General features: G+C 33.1%; 1 protein-coding gene across 1 annotated transcript in view; it reads right to left on the bottom strand.

Annotated features, from left to right (window-relative positions):
* The window catches only part of galectin, a 43162-nt gene that overhangs the window by 12377 nt on the left and 7623 nt on the right, over positions 1 to 23162 (bottom strand). The window lies entirely within an intron of this gene.

The raw sequence follows: 23162 nt of genomic DNA, 5'->3' as shown, positions 1-23162 counted from the left end.
ACTAGAGCCAGAGAAATACTGGCATAACTACATCAAGGAACGATTTGTAATGAACTGCAAATAAAATAATTGTTTGGTTAAATTACATATAGTTCAAAAAAAAAAATAAAAAACTCATATAAAAGGATTTCATTCTTTGTGAAAGCCACTTTTAGAAAAAAATTAAAAACTCATATAAAAGGATTTCATTCTTTGTGAAAGCCACTTTTATTGACACTTTTTTTTAAATTCAGCTTATCTCTTCTCATAAAGCATGCAACTTTTTGTGCCACTCATAGAAAATTCTCAACGATAACACTGTCTTGCAGTAGATGACCGTTGGACGTCTATGTTATTGACAGTTAGTTATCATGGTATTTCGCCGAGACAGCAAATATCGCAATTACTCGGCATATTTTCCGATTTTAAAATAAAAACAACTCTACATCACCCAGTAAAGAAAATAATGCCCCCCAATAAAACACAAATATTGTATAATTGGCCTTTAGTACAATAACCATGGCATTACAGGTATTGAACTTCAATTTATGGCACTCTGATAAACCTCCACAATCAATGATAGTCAAAGGGTCCACAGGGGAAAATATAATGTGAAAGAAAAGTCATTGACATCCTAATAATATATTTCATAAAGGGAATTACTTAATTATCGACATTGTTAATAATAAGCTTCTTTTTTCATACACTACAACATTTCAATTATGGATGTTGCCTGTCTATGCGATATGGTAATGACAATAAAGTGGCAACAATTGAAACCAAAAAAATCCCCAAAATCCCAAATGGGTAATTGTCAAATTGAGCAAATACCGATATGGGCGCAATGTTATAATGGTTTTTTTACCTTAAAAATCATTTCAAATGTGCACAAGTAGTAGTGGGTGGTCAACTTGACGGCACATACATACGTACAAATATGTACATATTTAACTACCCTCATAATTGTTGAGATGTATACCGTACTACAATAAATAAATAAATATGGTTATGTTCACAAAAGTATACAAATCTAACAACAACAACAGCAAAAGTATATGGAATTTTTTACTGATAACGTCATGAGTCCCAAAAACACAGAGAATAAGTCGCAATTATAGGTACAATGAGCAAACATCTTAGACATTTACAGGGTGTGACAAAGTAAAACAACAAAATAAATAAATAAAATAATTAAATTATATCAAACTTCTAAATGATTATCTAAGGAAAATTTAAAATGTCCTTTTAATTAGCGTTACAGTTAGGTTTTTCTAAAAAGTCATACAAAAGAGGCACCAAAAAAGAAAATTTTTGTAAAGAACAAAAAAATACGAAGTTTTTGTCACGTTTTTTAAACCAACAATCATTTTATCTCCATTTCATTGAAAATCATTCCAATGATATTAACGGCTTATTGCAGAACCCGATTTACACAAAAATTCTTTTGCATATTTTCAGGCGTCAACATTTTCACACACTGAAAAAAAAGCATACCCGGTTCCAAAGATTTTATCTTTACTGTAAAAAATTTGGTATTGATTCCGAGCCAAAAATCGGGTTTTGTGTACTTGCTTCTAGGAAGCAAATTTAAATTTTTCGATATTTCAGCTTTTTTTCTTCATATGCTATCAAAGTCCTTTAAAAACAAGTTAACGACGACTTTATTTTCCAAATTAAGACTCGACTTCTAGTAGAAATTATGCTGTGTTCCAAGTAAAAAACGTCTTTAAAATAAAGTGTTGAAAAACATGTCCTTTTGTATCATCAGAGTTTTACCCCCGACTTTAGACTTTCCTTACTTGTTTTTTAATTGACTTTGGTAATTGATACTATCATTTCTGTGATTGATGACAAAAAATATTTTTTCTTGTAATTTTCCCTAATTTTAAAGGGATCCGGGATCAAAATTTACGAAAACTATTGCACTAAAAAAAAAATAATTAATTAAAAAGCGAATTAATTAAAAAGGTCGTAAAGCTTCTCATACAAACTGGAATTCTAATTCCAAACACATTGAAAAGCATTTTGGCCCATAGAGAAAAAGATGAGAATTATGTCCTTATGAAAGTACATGAAAAATAAATGATTGGTATGGTGCAACAGCTGTTGCACTGAATTTGCATCACTTCTTAAGGTGTGACCAAAATTCAGTGTTTTAGATGTGAATTGACCAACTTTGTGATATTTTGCCAAATAAATAATTTAAAATGTTAAACCTTTTATATCCTCCACAATAGGATGGGGGGTATATTAACATTGTTATTCCGTTTGTAAAACATCGAAATATTGGTCTACGACCCCATAAAGTATATATATTCTGGGTCGTGGTGAAATTCTGGGTCGATCTAGCTATGTCCGGCTTTCCGTCCGTCTGTGGAAATCTAATCCGAACGAAACAAGCTATCGACTTGAAACTTGGCACACTGAAAAAAAAGCATGCCCGATACCAAAGATTTTGTCTGTACTTTAAAAAATTTAGTATTGATTCCGAGCGAAAGAAGCGGAGAATACAAGTAAGGACACTTTTAAGACACAATGCTCTTTTAAATTTGGGTTTTGGGTACTTGCTTCTAGGAAGCAAATTTAAATTTTTTTTCAGCTTTTTTTCTTCATATGCTATCAAAGTCCTTTAAAAACGAGTTAACGACAACTTTCTTTTCCAAATTAACACTCGACTTCCAGTAGAAATTATGCTATGTTTCAAGTAAAAAGCTTCTTTAAAATAAAGTGTTGAAAAACATGTCCTATATTTGAACGATTTTTTGCTTTGTAGTCAAGATGCAAAAAGACAACAAATTTAAAGACAATTTCATTAAATTTAAAGAATTTTTCTGAATTATTAAAGTCAAGTTAACCTTAGCCCAAACATTTTTTCTTTCATGTTATGATACCCATTTTTAAGCCAAATCACTTAATTATAAGGACAATACGACATCATTGAAAAGTTTATCGACTTTTGGACAAGGAAAAAAACTTTATATTAGAGAAATGCGTCTTCTATGCTAAGCAAAATTTGCATTCGTATTTTAAAGACACGAAATCTTTGATCTCACGACAATATTTTTTTCAGTGCACAAGTAATTATTATTGATGTAGGTCAGATGGTATTGCAAATGGGCCATATCGGACCACGATTACGTATAGCTCCCATATAACCGACCCCCAGATTTGGATTGCGGAGGCTATAGGAGGAACAAATGTCATCCGATCCGGTGGAAATTTGGTACTTAGTGTTAGTATGCGACCTCTAATATCCATACAAAAATCGGTTCATATCGATCCATAATTACATATAGCCCCCATATAAACCGACCCCAGATTTGGCTTGCGAAGGCTCTAGGAGCAACAAATTTCATCCGATCTGGCTGAAATTTGTTACGTAGTGTTAGTATGTGACCTCTAATACCCATGCAAAAATCGGGTCCATATCCATCCATTATTTTTATAAATCCCCCATATAAACCGATCCCCAGAATTTGCTTGCGGATCCTATTGGAGGATCGGTTGAAACGGGGTATGTGGTTTTAGTATATGGTCTCTAATCACCAGGCAAAAATTGGTCCATATCGGTCCATAATTATAACAGGTTGGCTGATAAGTCCCCGGTCTAACAAAGAAAGACGCAGTTTTTTGCCAAAATTCGTTTTTATTATTCAACATAGTTCCCTTCAAGAGCGATACAACGATTATAACCACCTTCCAATTTTTTGATACCATTTTGGTAGTACTCCTTCGGTTTTGCTTCAAAATAGGCCTCAGTTTCGGCGATCACCTCTTCATTGCAGCCAAATTTTTTCCCTGCGAGCATCCTTTTGAGGTCTGAGAACAAGAAAAAGTCGCTGGGGGCCAGATCTGGAGAATACGGTGGGTGGGGAAGTAATTCGAAGCCCAATTCATAAATTTTTGCCATCGTTCTCAATGACTTCTGACACGGTGCGTTGTCTTGGTGGAACAACACTTTTTTCTTCTTCATATGGGACCGTTTTGCCGCGATTTCGACCTTCAAACGCTCCAATAACGCCATAGTCACTGTTGATGGTTTTTCCCTTCTCAAGATAATCGATAAAAATTATTCCATGCGCATCCCAAAAAACAGAGGCCATTACTTTGCCAGCGGACTTTTGAGTCTTTCCACGCTTCGGAGATGGTTCACCGGTCGCTGTCCACTCAGCCGACCGTCGATTGAACTCAGGAGTGTAGTGATGGAGCCATGTTTCATCCATTGTCACATATCGACGGAAAACCTCGGGTGTATTACGAGTTAACAGCTGCAAACAACGCTCAGAATCATCAACACGTTGTTGTTTTTGGTCAAATGTGAGCTCGCGCGGCACCCATTTTGCATAGAGCTTCCGCATATCCAAATATTGATGAAGGATATGACCAACACGTTCCTTTGATATCTTTAAGGCCTCTGCTATCTCGATCAACTTCATTTTACGGTCATTCAAAATCGTTTTGTGGATTTTTTTTGATGTTTTCGTCGGCAACCACCTCTTTCGGGCGTCCACTGCATTTACCGTCCTCCGTTCTCATTTCAACACGCTTGAATTTTGCATACCAATCAATTATTGTTGATTTCCCTGGGGCAGAGTCCGGAAACTCATTATCAAGCCAAGTTTTTGCTTCCACCGTATTTTTTCCCTTCAGAAAACAGTATTTTATCAAAAGACGAAATTCCTTTTTTCCATTTTTTTCACAATAACAAAAGTTGCTTCACAAAAGACCCTCTATCTCACAAACTAATTGACTTAGAGACGTCAAATTTTGACACGAATCATTTGAAGGTTGGTACTATATAAAAATAATATGCATTTAATACTAGCGACGCCATCTATGTGTCAGACCGGGGACTTATCAGCCAACCTGTTATATAGCTCGCCTATTACCAGATACCCAGATTTAACTTCCGGCGCCTCTTGGAGTAGAAAATTTCGTCCGATTCGGCTGAAATTTGGTATGTTGTGTTAGTATATGGTCGCTAACAACCATGGCAAATGTAGTCCATATCGGTCCATAGTTATATATAGCCCCCAGATAAACCGATCCCCAGATTTTACTTCTTCCAGAGAACAAATTTCTTTTGATTTGGTACTAATCACACAAAAATTGGACGATACAGATATATATAATTGTATATAGCCCCCATTTTTCACTTCTGTCTCTCTTTTACCGCACAAAAACTCATACTGGCCTAGAACTGAATTATGTAGGTTTTGCCTTTTTTGTCTAATATATACTCCGTATGGACTAACTTCCAATTTAGACGACGATGTTAAGGAGGGAGCCACCGTGGTGCAATGGTTAGCATGCCCGCCTTGCATACACAAGGTCGTGGGTTCGATTCCTGCTTCGACCGAACACCAAAAAGTTTTTCAGCGGTGGATTATCCCACCTCAGTAATGCTGGTGACATTTCTGAGGGTTTCAAAGCTTCTCTAAGTGGTTTCACTGCAATGTGGAACGCCGTTCGGACTCGGCTATTAAAATGAGGTCCCTTGTCATTGAGCTTAACATGGAATCGGGCAGCACTCAGTGATAAGGGAGAAGTTCACCAATGTGGTTTCACAATGGACTGAATAGTCTAAGTGAGCCTGATACATCGGGCTGCCACCTAACCTAACCTAAGGAGTTTTAAGATACCTTGCCATCGGTATTACCACAACCCATAACAGTCTTTAGTAGAAATTTCTACGCAATCCATGGTGGAGGGTACATAAGATTCGGCTTGCCTGAACTTACGACCGTATATACTTGTTTTTAATGCATTCTAACGCTTATCTGAAACGTTTGAATATTTTCAAAAATTTGAAATTTTTCTAAAATGGTTTAAGCTTTTTTTTCGATAAAATGTAAATAATTTGTACCATTTACAATTTCTTACTCTGTTTTAAACCTATATGAAACAAAAAATTTACAATTACTCATAAAAGATATGGAAAAGCGAGTTATAAAAAATTGAGTTAAAATAACTTCCTACACGCAAAGAAAAAAAAAACGTTTGGAAAACGTGTACCAAAAACGTTTTTCTTTTGCTAGAGTTTTTTAAATTGCTTCGAAAATTTTAAACTTTTATCACCAAAAAAATTCGTTTGTTACAAAATTTTTATTTTTTCAATAAAAAAAGTTATTTTTGAAACAACAACACAGTCCATTTCGTTTGTATCAAATACTGTTCTTTTCTGACTTTATGTCTTTAATAAGACACATTTTACAGTTCAAAATTTAATATACTACAATGCAATGTTGAAAATTTTTCGGAATCTTCCGAACATATCTGGAATATATGTAAAAAAAAAACAAACAAAAAAAACTTTTGTCGAAGCAGGGATCGAACCCACGACCCTTGGCATGCAAGTCGGAAGTAGCAACCACTGCTCCACGGTGCCAAACTAAATGTTTGTTTCTGTTAAATAAACTTTGTTTATTCGGTTCGTGGGCGCCGCAAGCTATGCTATATAAATATAACTTATATGTGTTGGCTTACAAAGTGCATGGTCCGCGGTTCGATTCTCCGTCCAGGCGAAAGGTAAAAAAAATTTTAAATTTATAAAATCGTATAATTTCTTCTACATTGTTGGTATTACAGGAAAAGGTCTTAAGAACCAAAAAACCTCGTGGATGTGAGAAAGATATGAGGGAAATTGCAATTAGCAAGAAAACAAAGTTTTTTTTTTTGAGTTTGTCTTTATGAAATTGTTTTTACATCCTGGAGAAGAATAAACGTTTATCACAAAAAGTATATAATTTTCTTCCAAATACACTTCCTTGCAGCGAAAAGCAAATGAGAAACGAACTTTGTTTGTCTAAAATTTCGTTTGGGAGAAAAGAATTATTTTTTTGCGTGTATATATTTAAAATAAAGAACATCTTTGGGAGGACATTTTTGGCAGCGCTTTTAAAGTTATGCCTTTCGGACAACTTCCAAGTTTTTGCTGGGTTGTTAAAGAAAATTTTCTTTTTTGGGGGAAAAATGGAGTTCAAAAAATGTTTAGTACCATACGAAGTTCAAAATGGGCGCAATATTGGTAAAATTTACAAATTTTAAGAAACTATTTTGTGGTTCATTTTTAGTTCATGTAACTAACATACGCAAAACATTGTTTAAAATCAAGGAAACTTGATAGTAATTCCATGAACTAAAATAGAATCGCAATGGCTGTAGTGCCATATGAAGTTCACATTTGTTTGAGTGCGCACCTTATACAAAATCGTTATCTCAATAGACTACACATGCATTACCTTCTACTAAGTGGCCAGTGGCCACTCGTTAACGAGACACCCTGTGTCATATCAAACAAACATATAAACTTAGATCATAGATAACGTTATTATAATATTTTCACTTTATTTAATTAACAATTAATTATACATGAATTATTTATAAAATTCTTAACGAACACAAAAACAATTAAGCTCATATTCATAGTAGCTTGCATGCGATAGATACACTTTGTACCAGTCCGCGAATGGATTCGTCCCAATGCTACACCCATAAGCTAAGTTTTTTTAAGGTGCTATGAACCAAAACGGATATGTCGACATATATTGCTCATTTCCTTTACCTTACGAGTCATTGTGGTCGTCGCATCTACACCCCCAACAAACAGGTGTGCAATTTATAATCGTAGTGAATAGCGCCCCACCCCAAGCTAATATTTTACACGTTGAGCTATTTAAGTGAACGACTAATAACCTATTATACGTTATCAGTATAGATTTATTTAATGATAATAAAATAACATTGTCATTATTTGTTTGTACATACATATTTTGTTTTTGTTTGATGAATTTTTGAAAATATCTTGATTCTTGGTTCTCACAAAAGAAATGTGTCAAAGAATAATCGAAATGTCAATAAAAGAAAGTGATACAGATATGTACAGTCAAAAAAATTCAGTCTTTAGCACGAATCCAAATTTTTAGACCAATGAATTTTTCTCTTATTGGTAAAATTGTTTAATTATTGTAACCATTGAGATTATACATTAAAACCTCCAGGCTTGGATAGAGTATACCCATCTCTGCTTCAGGAGTCTTTCGATCTCCTGAGTCGATTTGGGTAAAAAACAAAAAGTACCGAATATTAACGGGAAATTATCGTAAAGGCAGACAAAAAATTCGGCCGCTGACCATGAACATTTCAACAGGACTTTTCACCATCACACTCAACGTGCGTCAAGAATGACTTAAAAAGGTTCCAGGAAAAGGAAAAAGTTCCACACTTCATTTGTACCGCACAAAGGCCACCAGAATCTGTGAATCTCAATCCGTTGAACTGTTGCGCTTGGGGATTTTTGGAGAGTAAGTTTGGTGCTAAAAAACACCAAAATGTCGATCGCCTTAAGACGGATCTTCGTTCAGAATGGACCAAAATACTGCACATTGACTTTTTGATGGTCATATTTCATGCCAAAAGTTTCCAATTCAAACAAATCCAAATTGATCAGAGAACTGCAACCGGTGGCTTTTTTATACCCTCCACCATAGGATGGGGGTATATTAACTTTGTCATTCCGTTTGTAACACATCGACATATTGCTCTAAGACCCCATAAAGTATATATATTCTGGGTCGTGGTGAAATTCTGAGTCGATCTGAGCATGTCTTTTACGTATAGCCCCCATATAAACAGACCCCAAAATTTGGCTTGTGATTGCTCTAAGAGAAGCAAATTTCATCCGATCCGGCTGAAATTTGGTACATGGTGTTAGTCTATGGTCTCTAACAACCATGCAAAAATTGGTCCACATCGGTCTATAATTATATATATCCCCCATATAAACCGATCCCCAGATTTGAACTCCGAAGCCTCTTAGAGGAGCAAAATTCATCCGATCCGGTTGAATTTTGGTACGTGGTGTTAATATATGATCTCTAACAACCATGCAAAAATAAGTCCATATCGGTCCACTTTTACGTATAGCCCCCATATAAACGGACCCCCAAATTTGGCTTGCGATTGCTCTAAAAGAAGCAAATTTCATCCGATCAGGCTGAAATTTGGTACATGGTGTTAGTATAGGGTCTTTAACAATCATGCAAAACTTGGTCCATATCGGTCCACTTTTACGTATAGCCCCCATATAAACGGAACCCCAAATTTGGCTTGCGATTGCTCTAAGAGAAGCAAATTTCATCCGATCCGGCTGAAATTTGGTACATGGTGTTAGTATTTGGTATCTAACCACCATGCAAAAATTGGTCCATATCAGTCCACTTTTACGTATAGCCCCCATATAAACGGACCCCCAAATTTGGCTTGCGATTGCTCTAAGAGAAGCAAATTTCATCCGATCCGGCTGAAATTTGGTACATGGTGTTAGTCTATGGTCTCTAACAACCATGCAAAAATTGGTCCATATCGGTCCATAATTATATATAGCCCCGATATAAACCGATCCCCAGATTTTAACTCCGGAGCCTCTTAGAGGAGCAAAATTCATCCGATCCGGCTGAAATTTGGTACATGGTGTTAGTCTATGGTCTCTAACAACCACGAAAAAATTGGTCCACATCGGTCCATAATTATATATAGCCCCCATATAAGCCGATCCCCAGATTTGACCTCCAGAGCCCCTTGGAGGAGCAAAATTCATCCGATCCGGTTGAAATTTGGTACATGGTGTAAGTATATGGTCTCTAACCACCGTGCAAAAATTGGTCCATATCAGTCCACTTTTACGTATAGCCCCCATATAAACGGACCCCCAAATTTGGCTTGCGATTGCTCTAAGAGAAGCAAATTTCATCCGATCCGGCTGAAATTTGGTACATGGTGTTAGTATAGGGTCTTTAACAATCATGCAAAAATTGGTCCATATCGGTCCACTTTTACGTATAGCCCCCATATAAACGGAACCCCAAATTTGGTTTGCGGATCCTCTAAGAGAAGAAAATTCCATCCGATCCGGCTGAAATTTGGTACGTGGTGTTAGTATATGGTCTCTAACAACCATGCAAAAATTGGTCCATATCGGTCCATAATTATATATAGCCCCTATATAAACCGATCCCCAGATTTGAACTCCGGAGCCACTTGGACGAGCAAAATTCATCCGATCCGGTTGAAATTTGCAACGTGGTGTTAATATATGGCCGCTAATAACCATGCCAAAATTGGTCCATATCGGTCTATAGTTATATATAGCCGATGCCCAATCACACAAAAATTGGTCCATATCGGTTCATAATCATGCTTGCCACTCGAGCAAAAATAATCTAGCAAAATTTGTCAAAATTTTATTTCTATAGAAAATTTTGCCATATTTTATTTCTATAGAAAATTTTGGCAAAATTTTATGTCTGTAGAAAATGTTGTCAAAATTTTAAACCTTTTGAAAATGTAGTAAAAATTTTATTTCTATAGAAAATTTTGTCAAAATGTTATTTCTATAAAAATTTTTGTTAAAATCGTATTTCTATAGAAAATGTTGTCCAAATTTTACTTCTATAGAAAATGTTGTCAAAATTTTATTTTGTCAAAATTTTATTTCTATAGGAAATTTTGTCAAACTTAATTATATACGTATTTAATCGGCCATTTTAAGTTTAATATGTACCACGTATGGACTACGTGGTATATATTACGGTATTAGGAAGTTTTAAGATACCTTGCCATCGGCAAGTGTTACCGCAACCCAAGTAATTCGATTGTGGATGGCAGTGTTTAGAAGAAGTTTCTACGCAGTCCATGGTGGAGGGTACATAAGCTTCGGCCTGGCCGAACTTACGGCCGTATATACTTGTTTCGTATTGCAATCTTACCCAAAAAAATGTCGGTGTCAGTGAGTAAGACACCAATTACCATGCGTTCTTTTACATTGATACAAATGCGAGAGAATAAAAACACCAATAGTATATAACAATGTTCGTATGTAGTGTCTTGCAATCTTAAACCAATCGACATCGTAACAATGCTCGGTAAACAAAAAACGTGTGTGGCACTTAATGGCGTTTTCTTTTCTTATGAAAAATGCGCACTTTTTTTGCATTTTGGCCGGAAAATGTACTTTTTAGGTTCTTTTCTAAAAAAACAGGCAAAAGTGCGAAAAGGCTTCGAATTCTGTTGTGAAAATAGTGCCACGCATAGAGGCAAATTACGGGCATTTTCAGCACTGCCAACAAACGAGAGTGCTGCGATTGCCCTGTTTCCTTCTTTGAATTTTTTTCTGCCCGCTGAAATGATAGCATTTTTTTAGGTTGCTGGTAACATTTTAAAAATGCGCATTCTGTACAGACAAAATGACGGCAAAGCACTTTTTTCAGAAAAGAAAACACCATAAGTGTGATTGCACTCAACAACAACAATTACTAGCAGTTGGCATTAGCTCAAAGGAATTGAGAGAGTACCAAATAAGAGAATACCAAACTGCTGAGATATGGGTAACCAATTTGCGTGATTACTTTACTACGGTGTTTTCGAGAGACCAACACTCATACTAACAAACACCGACAGTCGTCGTTTGCTGGTTGATTCATGGTTGATTTTTTTTACCAATTGGTGTTTTAAGATTGCAAATATTGGTGTTTACTAAATACACTGGTCGGTTGCGGTCGGCGCAGCCGTTCTCTGGAATTGATTCTAATATTGGATGGTATTTCCGGTATATTTTGCTTAAAAAGAAAATATATAACGTTTTACGTTTTGGATAGCATTAAAGCCACCCTGTATATGGGAGGTATATATACTCTCAACTGATGTGTCAGATATTGTGGAAGCTATGGGAATAGAATAGAACATTGGGAAATTTCAAATATGAGTACGAGAGTCTATCAGAGAATACACCCGAATTAGAAATAGACTTTAAATAGAAATTGGGATGGCTGTATTAAGTAAAAAAACGACTTTAAAATAAAGTGTTGGAAAATGTGTCCTATTTTTGAAGGCTTTTTTGCTTTGTAGTCAAGATATAAAAAGTAGCAAAGACTGGGTCCGACTATAAAAAGAAGGTCCTTTACATAGAATCGGGCAGACCTCATTGACAAGCGAGAACTTCACCACCTGTGGTTTCACAATGTACTGAATAGTCAATGTGAGCCTTAAATAACGGTGTACACTGAAAAAAATATTGTCGTTAGGCCAATGATTTCATGTCTTTAAAATACGAATGCAAATTTTGCTTAGCATAGTATATAACGTTTTTATCCTTGTCCAAAAGTCGATAAACTTTTCTATGAAGTCGTATTGTCACTTAAAAATGGGTATCATAACATAAAAGAAACAATGTTTGGGCTAAGGTCTACTTGACTTTAATAATTCAGAAAAATTCTTTAAATTTAATGAAATTGTCTTTAAATTAGTTGTATTTTTGAAAAAAAATCGTTCAAATATAGGACATGTTTTTCAACACTTTATTTTAAAGACGTTTTTTACTTGAAACATAGCATAATTTCTACTCGAAGTCGAGTCTTAATTTGGAAAATAAAGTTGTCGTTAATTCCTTTTTAAAGGACTTTGGCAGAATATGAAGAAAAAAAGCTGAAAAAGTGAAAAATTAAAATTTGCTTCCTAGAAGCAAGTACACAAAATCCAAATTTAAAAGAGAATTGTGTCTTAAAAAAATCCTTACTTGTATTCTCCGCTTCTTTGGCTCGGAATCAATACCAAATTTTTTAAAGTAAAGACTAAATCTTTGGAACCTGGCATGCTTTTTTTCAGTGTACCACTATATCTAACCTAAAAGTCTAACCTAATATAACCATGGATTTTGCATGGAAAATTTAAGGGTATTGTTTCCATCATTAATGATTTCAAGTCCGGCAAGTTGGCTGTGATTTCACTAGATAGTAGATAGGAACAGTAGGAATCTCGTTTGTACACACATTTGAATATTTTTTAAAAATTTTGGGAAATTTTACCAAATCAGCATTCCTCTACATTCTCTTAAAATTACACAGAATATTAGCTGTAAATAATAAATTTATATGAATTCTTATATAATAAATTTATATAACAAGTTCCCAACGATTCCTTTATTCACGTTTCAGGCTGTTAGCACTTTTACTTTTTTTTAATAATATGACATTACGTGTTATGACTACAACAATTACTATTGTTGTCCACTTTTTGTTTTCTCTTTTTTTAATTTCTGCATGGTCATGACCTCACCCAATTGTTTAAGCCTTCATTATGCGGAAGGATATATCGACATCATTGAATCACTGCCAATTAAAACGGACTATCAATAGTTTGCCAAAAAATTAACTTTTGGTAGATCTACATTGGATATTTCAGACATTACGAGAAGTCTAATAACTCTTCAACCTATTTTTTTTTGTAACATTGCTATGGCAATGGCCCCTACCATATTCGTAGCTCGTATTCATATCCATAACATTGTATACACCATGGATTTGTCATCATCACATTTGTCCTACTTAGAAAACAAACAAAAAATGAAATTTTCAAAGAAAACAAAGTAGTTACGTTTTTTGTCATCATAATAAACATGGGTTGGGAAAATATGAAGAAAATTCATTTTCATCTTTGTTACTTTTTTCCCAGATATATGTATGTATGTACGTGTGTTTCCTTGGCTATAGAACTATAGAGATACACCATACACATTGTTTATTCCCTTCCCTGGTCTTTCCAACTTGTTCTGATATCTGCCTATGTACGATGTCCTTAAATAATAATACTACATGGCAAATTGGAATCAAGGACTTCCAAGGAATAAAAGATTAAAAATAGCTTTTTAAGGACGATACAAATTAAAAGCCCTGACCTTCCATCTCCATCTCCACCTCCTACCCAATTCCATTTAAAGTAATAGGATATTGTTTACATTGGTCCTCTTTTGTATCTTTATTCAATGTAGTCATTTTGATAACGCCCTCTTAAAAGGAAAATTAATTAAGTGGCTTAATGACCCAATGAGGTAATTGAAGATGTTAATGGTATCTGCATTGTTGATGCTAGTTCACTTAATCCCCTGATACATTAAATAGTAATGAAAGAAATGCTACAACACTAAACGAAGTTAATAAAGAATATTAAAAGAATACACAGAGAGGCAAAAATGTATATGAAGCATAGAAAGATTCCCGTACACTGAAAAAATCTTATTCGGTTTCAAAGATTTTGACTTTACACTAATGATGGTATTGGTATTGATTCAGAGCAAAAAAAAAAAAAAACAGAGGAGAATCGAAGTAATAATAAATTTAAGACATGATTCCAATTTAAATTTAAGTTTTTCGTATTCGATTCTAGGAAATAAAGTTTAATTTATTCGTTTTTCAGCTTTTTTCCTCATGTCCTATCCGAGTCCTTTAAAACCGTATTAACAACAAGTAGATATTAACCTTTGTTTCAAGTTAAAAAAATCTTTAAAATAAAGTGTTGAAAAAATTTTAAATATTTAAACGCTTTTAGCCAAGATGCAAAAAATCAACAAATTTAAACACGATTTCATTAATTTTGATCAAATTTTCAGATTAAAGTCATGTTATTGAAGAGTTTATCGACTTTTGGACAAAGAAAAAAAAACGTTATACCTTATCACAACAATATTTTATATCCCATCAAAGAAATCGTCGCCAAAAAAGTAGTGAAAATGTTCTTTTTGGATCCGGAAGTGGTGCAAAATTGGCGCAGAAGCGATGAAGTTCTTCTTAAGGCACAACTTTAAGAGCACTTCCAAAAATGTCCTCCCAAAGATGTTCTTTATTTTAACTGCACAGGAAGTTCATTTGAGTCAATTTTTTATAACTCGCCTTTTTCATATTTTTAATGGGAAATTTGAAGTTTTGTTGTTTCAAATGAGTTAAAAACGGATTAAAAATTAATAAAGTAGTGAAAATTATTTAAATTTTGCCGAGAAAAAAAATCTAAATTCTTTCTAGAAAAATTGCGAATTTTTGAAAATATTTCATGTCAAACATTCCAGACAAGCGTTATAATACATTAAAAATCATAAAAAAAAAATAAAAATTATTTATTTGTCAAAATATCACAATATTTCTTTATTCACATTCATATCACTAGATTCGCATCACACCTTAAGAAGTGATGCTGTGAAGTGATGATGATTTTTGGATCCGGAAGTGGTGCAAAATTAGCGTAGAAGCGATGATTTTAACATGGGCTTGTCATAGGACGGATGTCCACCATTTCAACAGCCGCTGCACTGAATTTTCATCACTTCTTAAGGTGTGAGGCGAATTCAGTGTTTTGGATGTGAAAAAAGAAATTTTGTGATATTTTGACAGATAAATTTTTAATTGTTTTTTTTTTTTATTTTTATGCATTATAACGCTTGTCTGGAACTTTTGTGATCAAATATTTTCAAAAATTCGAAATTTTTCTACAAAGGATTTAGAATTTTTTTCGGCTAAATTTAAATAATTTGTACCATCTTATTAATTATTAATCTGTTTTCAACCTCTATGAAACACAAACAAATTGACTCAAATGAACTTCCTGTGCAGTTAAAATAAAGAACATCTTTGGGAGAGCATTTTTGGAAGTTCTTGTAAAGTTGTGCTTTGAGAAGAACTTCCAAATTTTTTTGCTGGGTTGTCGTAAGACGGATGTCCACCGTTTCAACAGCTGTTGCACTGAATTTGCATCACTTTTTAATGTGTAATCCGAGTTCAGTGTTTTGGATGTGAATTAAAAAATTTTGTGATATTTGGCTAAATAAATAATCTATTTAATTTTATATGATTTTTTATGCATTCTAACGCTTGTCTGAAACGTTTGACTTCAAAAACTTACAAAAATTCGCAATTTTTCTAGAATGAATATTGCATTTTTTTGACAAAATTTTAATAATTTGTACCATTTTATTAATTCTTACTCAATTTGTAACTTATTTAAAACAAAAAAAGTTAAAAATACCCATTAAAAATATAAAAAAGTCGAGTTCTAAAAAATTTAATTAAAAGAACTTCCTATGTAGCTAAAATAAAGAACATCTTCGAAAGAACATTTTTGGAAGTGCTTTTAAAGTGCCTTTAGAAGAACTTCAAATTTTTTGTGCTGTGATAATGTACAATGAGGCGATCTCCTTTGGTGGTATTGCAACCAAGGTTGCCACAGTTGGTAGAATTCTATCACAAATGGTAGATTTTTTATTGTTTGGTTGATAGGTAGAATTTTTACGCTTTGGTAGATTTTGCAAAATTTTGACAAATTTTGACACAATTTTCTATAGAAACAAAATATTGACAAAATTTTCTATAGAAATAATCTTTTGACAAAATGTTCTATAGAAACAAAATTTTCCCAACATTTTCTATAGCAATAAAATTTGACAAAATTTTCTATAAAAATAAAGTTTTGACAAAATTTTCTATAGAAATAAAATTTTGACAAAATCTTCTATAGAAATAAAATTTTGACAAATTTAAAACATCGAATTCTTCGCATTTATATTTTAAAGGACACCCCTAAACTTACCCCAATATATTAAAAAAGTTTAAATATTTCTGAAGTTGAAAGCAAAATACTTTTTCACTGTGATTATTTCATGTAAACTTGAGGTAGGAATTTATCCAACGCTGTGAACTTCTTTCGTATGCTTCGAGAGGCCAAAGATGTCATGTCCTTAAAATACGAATGCAAATTTTGCTTAGCATAGAAGACACATTTCTCTAAAATAAAGTTTTTTTCCTTGTATAAAAGTCGATAACTTTTCACTGAAGTGGTATTGTCCTAATAATTAAGTGATTTCACTTCAAAATGGGTATCATAACATGAAAGAAAAAATTTTTGGGGTAAGGTCATCTTGACTTTAATAATTCAGAAAAATTCTTTAAAATTAATGAAATTGTCTTTAAATTTGTTGTCTTATTGCATCTGGACTACAAAGCAAAAAATCGTTAAAAAATAGGACATGTTTTTCAACGCTTTATTTTTTACTTGAAACCTAGCATATTTTGTACTGTAAGTCTAATCTGAAATTGGAAAATAAAGTGTTCGTTAACTCGTTTATAAAGGACTTTGACAGCATATTATGAAAAAAACTGAAAAAACGAAAAATTAAAATTTGCTTCCTAGAAGCAAGGACAAAAAACCCAAATTTAAATGATAATTGTGTCTTAAAAGTATCCTTACTTGTATTCTCCGCTTTTTTGGCTCGGAATCAATACCAAAATTGTTAAAGTAAAGACAAAATCTTTGGAACCAGGCATGCTTTTTTCAGTGTAGAAATAAAATGTTGACAAAACTTTCTATAGAAATAAAATTTTGCCAAAATTTTCTATAGAAATAAAATGTTGACCAAATCTTCTTTAGAAATAAAATTTTGACAAAATTTTCTATAGAAATAAAATTTTGACAAAATTTTCTATAGAAATAAAATTTTTACAACATTGGAAATAAAATGTTGACAACATTTTCTATAGAAATAAAATTTTGACCAAATCTTCTATAGAAATAAAATTTTGACAAATTTAAAACATCGAATTCTTCGCATTTATATTTTAAAGGACACCCCAAAACTTACCCCAATATATTAAAAAAAGTTTAAATATTTCTGAAGTTAAAAGCAAAATACTTTTTCACTGTTATTATTTCATGTAAACTTGAGGCAGGAATTTACCCAACGCTGTGAACTTCTTTCGCATGTTTCTTTCGAAAAGAATGCAAAATACATAAAATTAATTACTATCCAACATGTGAAAATAAAAGCAAATACGCTCTAAGGTTTGTTTCCCTTAAAAATATCCCCTGAGATACACAGATTTCGTATATTATGAGACTTGAGCACTTACCTCATTCTGTGTGGCCTTTTGTTTTGATTTACAACAGCAAAAGGCTTTACGTAGTATATCGGCACAATTCAAAACACTCATGTATTGAAAAGGAGGAATACAACCCCGTTACAAGGTAGAGTGGACAAAATCAAAACAAACAAAAACGGCAATCCCAAAAAAAACCAAGTTAACAGTACACACAACGATGCCGATGATGACAATAACAATAAAGTTAACTACACAGCAGAAATATTTGAAGTCCTCAAAAGAGGATGAGTGTTGCTGTAGGCTTGTGTAGGCCGATGGGTGAGTGAGAGAGAGAGAGCGCGAGTGAGAGTTGAAAGAGGAAGAATACAATAAAGTCTAACGAAATTTGTTTTTGGCCAAAACAACTTTACAAATATGGAGAGTTATGCGAGTAATTGCCTGTCTTTGGTTTTACTCGTATATGATGCAGCCGATGAAGTCAGTGAATAATAAATATGGCTCTCTAATTAGGGGGTTTGTGGATTGATGATATTGAGAGCAGGATTTTTTTCTTCACATTTGGTTTATGAGTAATGCCGGGTTTTAATTTGGTAAGTGCAGGTTTTCAGATTTATTTTGTATACTTCTCGTTTTAAATTGTTTTTATTTTTGTTTTTACTTTTTTAAATTTTTTTAATTTTGTATGCTGGTCACACATAAAATCTTGAATGGTCGAAGTTTGTTATTGAAAAATCACCAAGTGCTAAATGTGTTATATAGCCTGAATGAATAATCAGTAACTGAAGGCGATCTTATTTTGTTACTGCCAATGTTTTTGTTGTTGCTGTAGTTGTCGTTATTGGCTGTTTTTTTTCATCATTTATGGTAGTAGTTGCATTAAAATTTTCAAATATTGATAGTTTGGTTGTTTCATAAGAGACGAACTTGTTTAATATGTCCGTCCGGTGGACCGAAAGCGTGTTTTGCAATTATTTAAAAACAAACAAATAAAATTATATAAAAACACTACAAGATGACATATAGGCAGCCCCCAAGAAAGTGAATCACAATAAAATTGCCTTTATTATTTTTAAAATCTTTTTTTAACAATAACTGATTTTTTTATTATTGATGTTCTTTTTTTATAAAATATATATCTTTTCCAATAATTATCTAGATTTGTAAAATTTTTTCCATTCTATTTTTATTGGTTTCACCTTAGAGATTCTTGTTTACATGGGATTTTTAAAATTTTCTATCACCGAAATTTTTTCTATTATTTCTTAGAAAAAAAAACAATTTACAAAATAAAATCTATTAAAAATTTAGTTAACATCACAGTGGCACTATTTCTTCCTCTTTCTCCCTCTATTTGGTTTTCACATGCAATTTGTTGGTTTAGCACAACAAAATCGATTTTCTTTGAATTTTTTTTTCATTCGCGTTACATTTCCTTCTGTGCTGGGATTTTAGGTTTCTATCAGATGTTGGTTGTTCGTTGTATGGCCGTGTTTCTTATCTCAAGAAATAACTTCCAATGGTGGCGGCTTCATTTATTCCTAATCTTTGGATTTTTCGAAGTTTCATTTCATTTGTTGAAGATGTTCTTGAATGATTTTTCTTTTTTTTATCACAAATTTACATTGCCTTAACCATAAAATTTTCGATTTTCTTTTCTCTTAAACCTCTCCTTTCATTTTTTATTGTTTTCTTCACTTTTGTATTTTGTTATTGTGCCATGAGTTAAATTCCTTTTTTTTTTTGTAATGGTAGCCAACGACAGTCTCGACTAGATTGCTTTTTTTCTCGTGTGCGACAGCTTCTAATGTTGCTTGCTATTGTGTTTCGTCTTTGTAATGTAACGCGCGACTGCTTGAGTGAATGTTGAAAATCTTGTTAGAAACACCCTCTCATCATATAATAACAGAAATAAAGCTTGTCCCCAAAAATGTAGTTGGAGTCATTATCTCTCTTCTCTCCCCCTTTATCAGTACTCGACAAAACTTATAGCGGTCTCTGTTTGGAATACAAAACAAAGTAAATCGATTTAACATGCATAAAATATCTATTGAATGTCATAAACATTTGGGGAGAGAAGCTTTTTAAAGCTCTCTTCTTTAACAGCGCCAAAGAGAACAAATGCATTTTTTGAGGAATAATGTTACCAGAGTATAGGATTTTTTAATCAAATGGGGATTTGTAATGAATATTGATTTGTAAAAAAAAACATTGACCTAATATAGAAGATTATGCAACCTAAATTTTAGGACTCGACATTCACGCAACGTTAATTAATTAAAAGAAAGTTTATAATCGTTGCTTTAAAATTTGTTTTCATTAACTTGGAAGTAAGGCAAATATAATGAATCTTTAGATTTAACCCATTACCGCACTCGGCCCCATATGAAGACACCTGTTTAGAGTCAAACAACTATGAGGTACCCGTTATTTTTGTAATTTTTAATACACGTATGACCGCTTTATACTGCATCTGATCTATAAACAAAGACAATTTGTCGCATTTGATAAACAAGAGTCATATTCAGAGCGTTATATCCTTGTTATTATTCGGATAACTTTCGTAAAATACTTTCAATAGTTTTATGTGTACCAAATGATCTAAAATTTATAATTGTTCGCACATAATATCTCGATTGTGTGTAGATAATACTGTTAAGTTTATTGTAATAAAAAGTTTAAAATTGTACTACCAGGAGTTTTTTTTTTTTTTGGAGAATTTCGTATTAAATCTGCCCAATTTGCCATAATTTAGAGTAAATAGTAAGTTTATTTTTACGTCGGAACTTTCGATCTACCCACATCCTCATTTCAATTTAGAGTTATTTTTTCGATTCTAGCATGTCTGAAACATTTGACCTCAAATAATTTCAAAAATTCGCAATTTTTTTTAGAATGGATTTAGATTTTTTTTTCGACAAAATTTGAATAATTTGTACCATTTTACTAATTTTTACTCTGTTTTTAACCTATTTGAAACAAAAAAGTTAAAGCAAAAAATATGAAAAAAGCGAGTTAAAAAAATTGAATTAAAAGAACTTCTTGTGTAGTCAAAATAAAGAAAATCTTTGGGAGGACATTTTGCTTTTAAAGGCGTGCCGTTAGAAGAACTTGCCAAGTTTTTCAATATCCGGTTTGGGTAATTGAATCCAGTTAACTGGTGTCGGTGGACACCCTAATATTTTACTTCCAGAGACTCTTGCAGTTGAAATTGGGTACGTGATATTATTAGACGTCCTATAACAATCTTACCAAAATGGGTCATACATGGGCCATAATTACATATAGTCCCCATATAAACCGATCCCCAATCTCCTCTTGTAGGAGAGAATTTTATCCGATCCGGCTGAAGCCATTTTTATGTAGAACATAATTTTAAGAAGTTCTGAGAAAAGATACATCGCGGCAACTTTTGCCATATGCCAAGTAACTCGATTGTGGATGTCTTTAGCAGAACTCTACACACAATCCATTGTAGGGGGTACATAGGATTCGGCCTGGCTGAACTTTCGACCGTATATACACGCTCAAAAAAAATCGCTTCTCTAACATATGTTCCAAACATATTTTGTAGGAAACACATATATTATTGAATACAGCCGAAACATTAATATGTTTGTTTTATGTGAACATATTATATGTTTGGAGGCATTTTGACCCCAAAAATATTATATGCTTGGAATAATTGGGGAATAATTTCCCCAAAGAAGATTGTACTCATTCCCTCACGTAATTTTCACTTCCACGAAATTTTTTAGTTCTTGACACCTTTTTCTGTAATACAAATAATGTTGAAGAATTTATTCAATTTTATAATTTTTTTAAATTTTACCTTTCGCCTGGACGGAGAATCGAAACGAAGACCATACAGTTTGTAAGCCAACCCTTGGCTACGTAACTGTTATAGTCACCAGTAGACAATTAGCGTTATAAGTTAAATTTATATAGCATAGTTTGCAGCGCCAACGAGCCTACGCAAACATAACAATATTTAACAGAATCATATGTTACATTTGTTGGCCACGTGGAAGTGGTTAGCATGTCTGTCTTGCATGCAAAGGGTCGTCGGTTCAATCCCGAATATAGACCGAACACCATTTTTTTTTTTTTTTTTGAATTTACACATTTATATGTTATTTATACTATATTATTTTTTTATAATGAAACTTCGAAATGTGGGTTATTAAAGATTTACAGTAAGAAAAGAACAGTGCTTTATATAAACGAAATCGACTGAGCTTTTGTTTAAAATACTATTTTTTTTATTGCAAAAATAAAAATTTTGTAACAAAAAACAGTTTTTGGTGTAAAAGTTTGAAATTTTGTAAGGAATTCAAAAACTCTAACAAGAAAAAATTGTGTCCATAATGCCAAAATGATAAATACAAAAAAACACATGTCCACACATACAAAAAATGCTGCTCTCAATGCGAAAACACATGCTGTTTTTGTCTATTCTCTTTACTCCGAATTCTCATTCTAATATTCGAATTGAATAATATTTAGACTTAAGTATATCAAATGTTTGGCCTTATCATAAAACAGTTTTCCGAAACAACATACAACCAGTTTCACCAGTTTCTCTCTATGTCGCTCTCTGAATAAAATATCGCAACATAACAATGTATATATGTATGTTTACTCGAAACTTGTAAATGTATATATGTTTACATTCACATATATTGTTTTTATGAAACATTCATACCCCAAATATAATATATTCTAACATATTAACATATGTGCCCCAAACATTTAGCGCTAGTTTAGAAATTTGTTTAAAATTTGTGCCCGAAACACATTTTGTTTATAAACATATTTTTCTAACAGTATACTTGGGAGCCACCGTGGTGCAATGGTTAGCATGCCCGCCTTGCATACACAAGGTCGTGGGTTCGATCCCTGCTTCGTCCGAACACCAAAAAGTTTTTCAGCGGTGGATTATTCCACCTCAGTGATGCTGGTGACATTTCTGAGGGTTTCAAAACTTCTCTAAGTGGTTTTACTGCAATGTGGAACGCCGTTCGGACTCGGCTATAAAAAGGAGGTCCCTTGTCATTGAGCTTAACATGGAATCGGGCAGCACTCAGTGATAAGAGAGAAGTTCACCAATGTGGTATCACAATGGACTGAATAGTCTAAGTGAGCCTGATACATCGGGCTGCCACCTAACTTAACCTAACTAACAGTGTACTTGGTTTCTTTAATTTTAGTTCATTTTTACGTTTATGAGGTGTAAGAATTTCGTAAAGGCATTTAAAAAACAAAAAAATTAAATAGTGTCGTTATTTTAATAAAATGTAGTTCAATTCTTGTACGAGGAAGTTCATTTTCCCACTAATAATGTTTACTTTTTGTGTAGTCGACAATACCATTATTAATGCCCTCATGTCGCTTTTTCACAAAGGAGGCTAGAAATCATTAATCTATTTTTTGGGCATTTCCATGACTTCCTAATCCATCATTCATTTTTTGAGGCCACTGTTAGCTCGCATT

Source organism: Haematobia irritans, chromosome 2 (assembly GCF_050003625.1).
Source record: "Haematobia irritans isolate KBUSLIRL chromosome 2, ASM5000362v1, whole genome shotgun sequence".
NCBI lineage: Eukaryota > Metazoa > Arthropoda > Insecta > Diptera > Muscidae > Haematobia > Haematobia irritans.
Note: the sequence above shows the minus strand (reverse complement) of the source record. Positions and strands in the feature narration are given on the sequence as shown.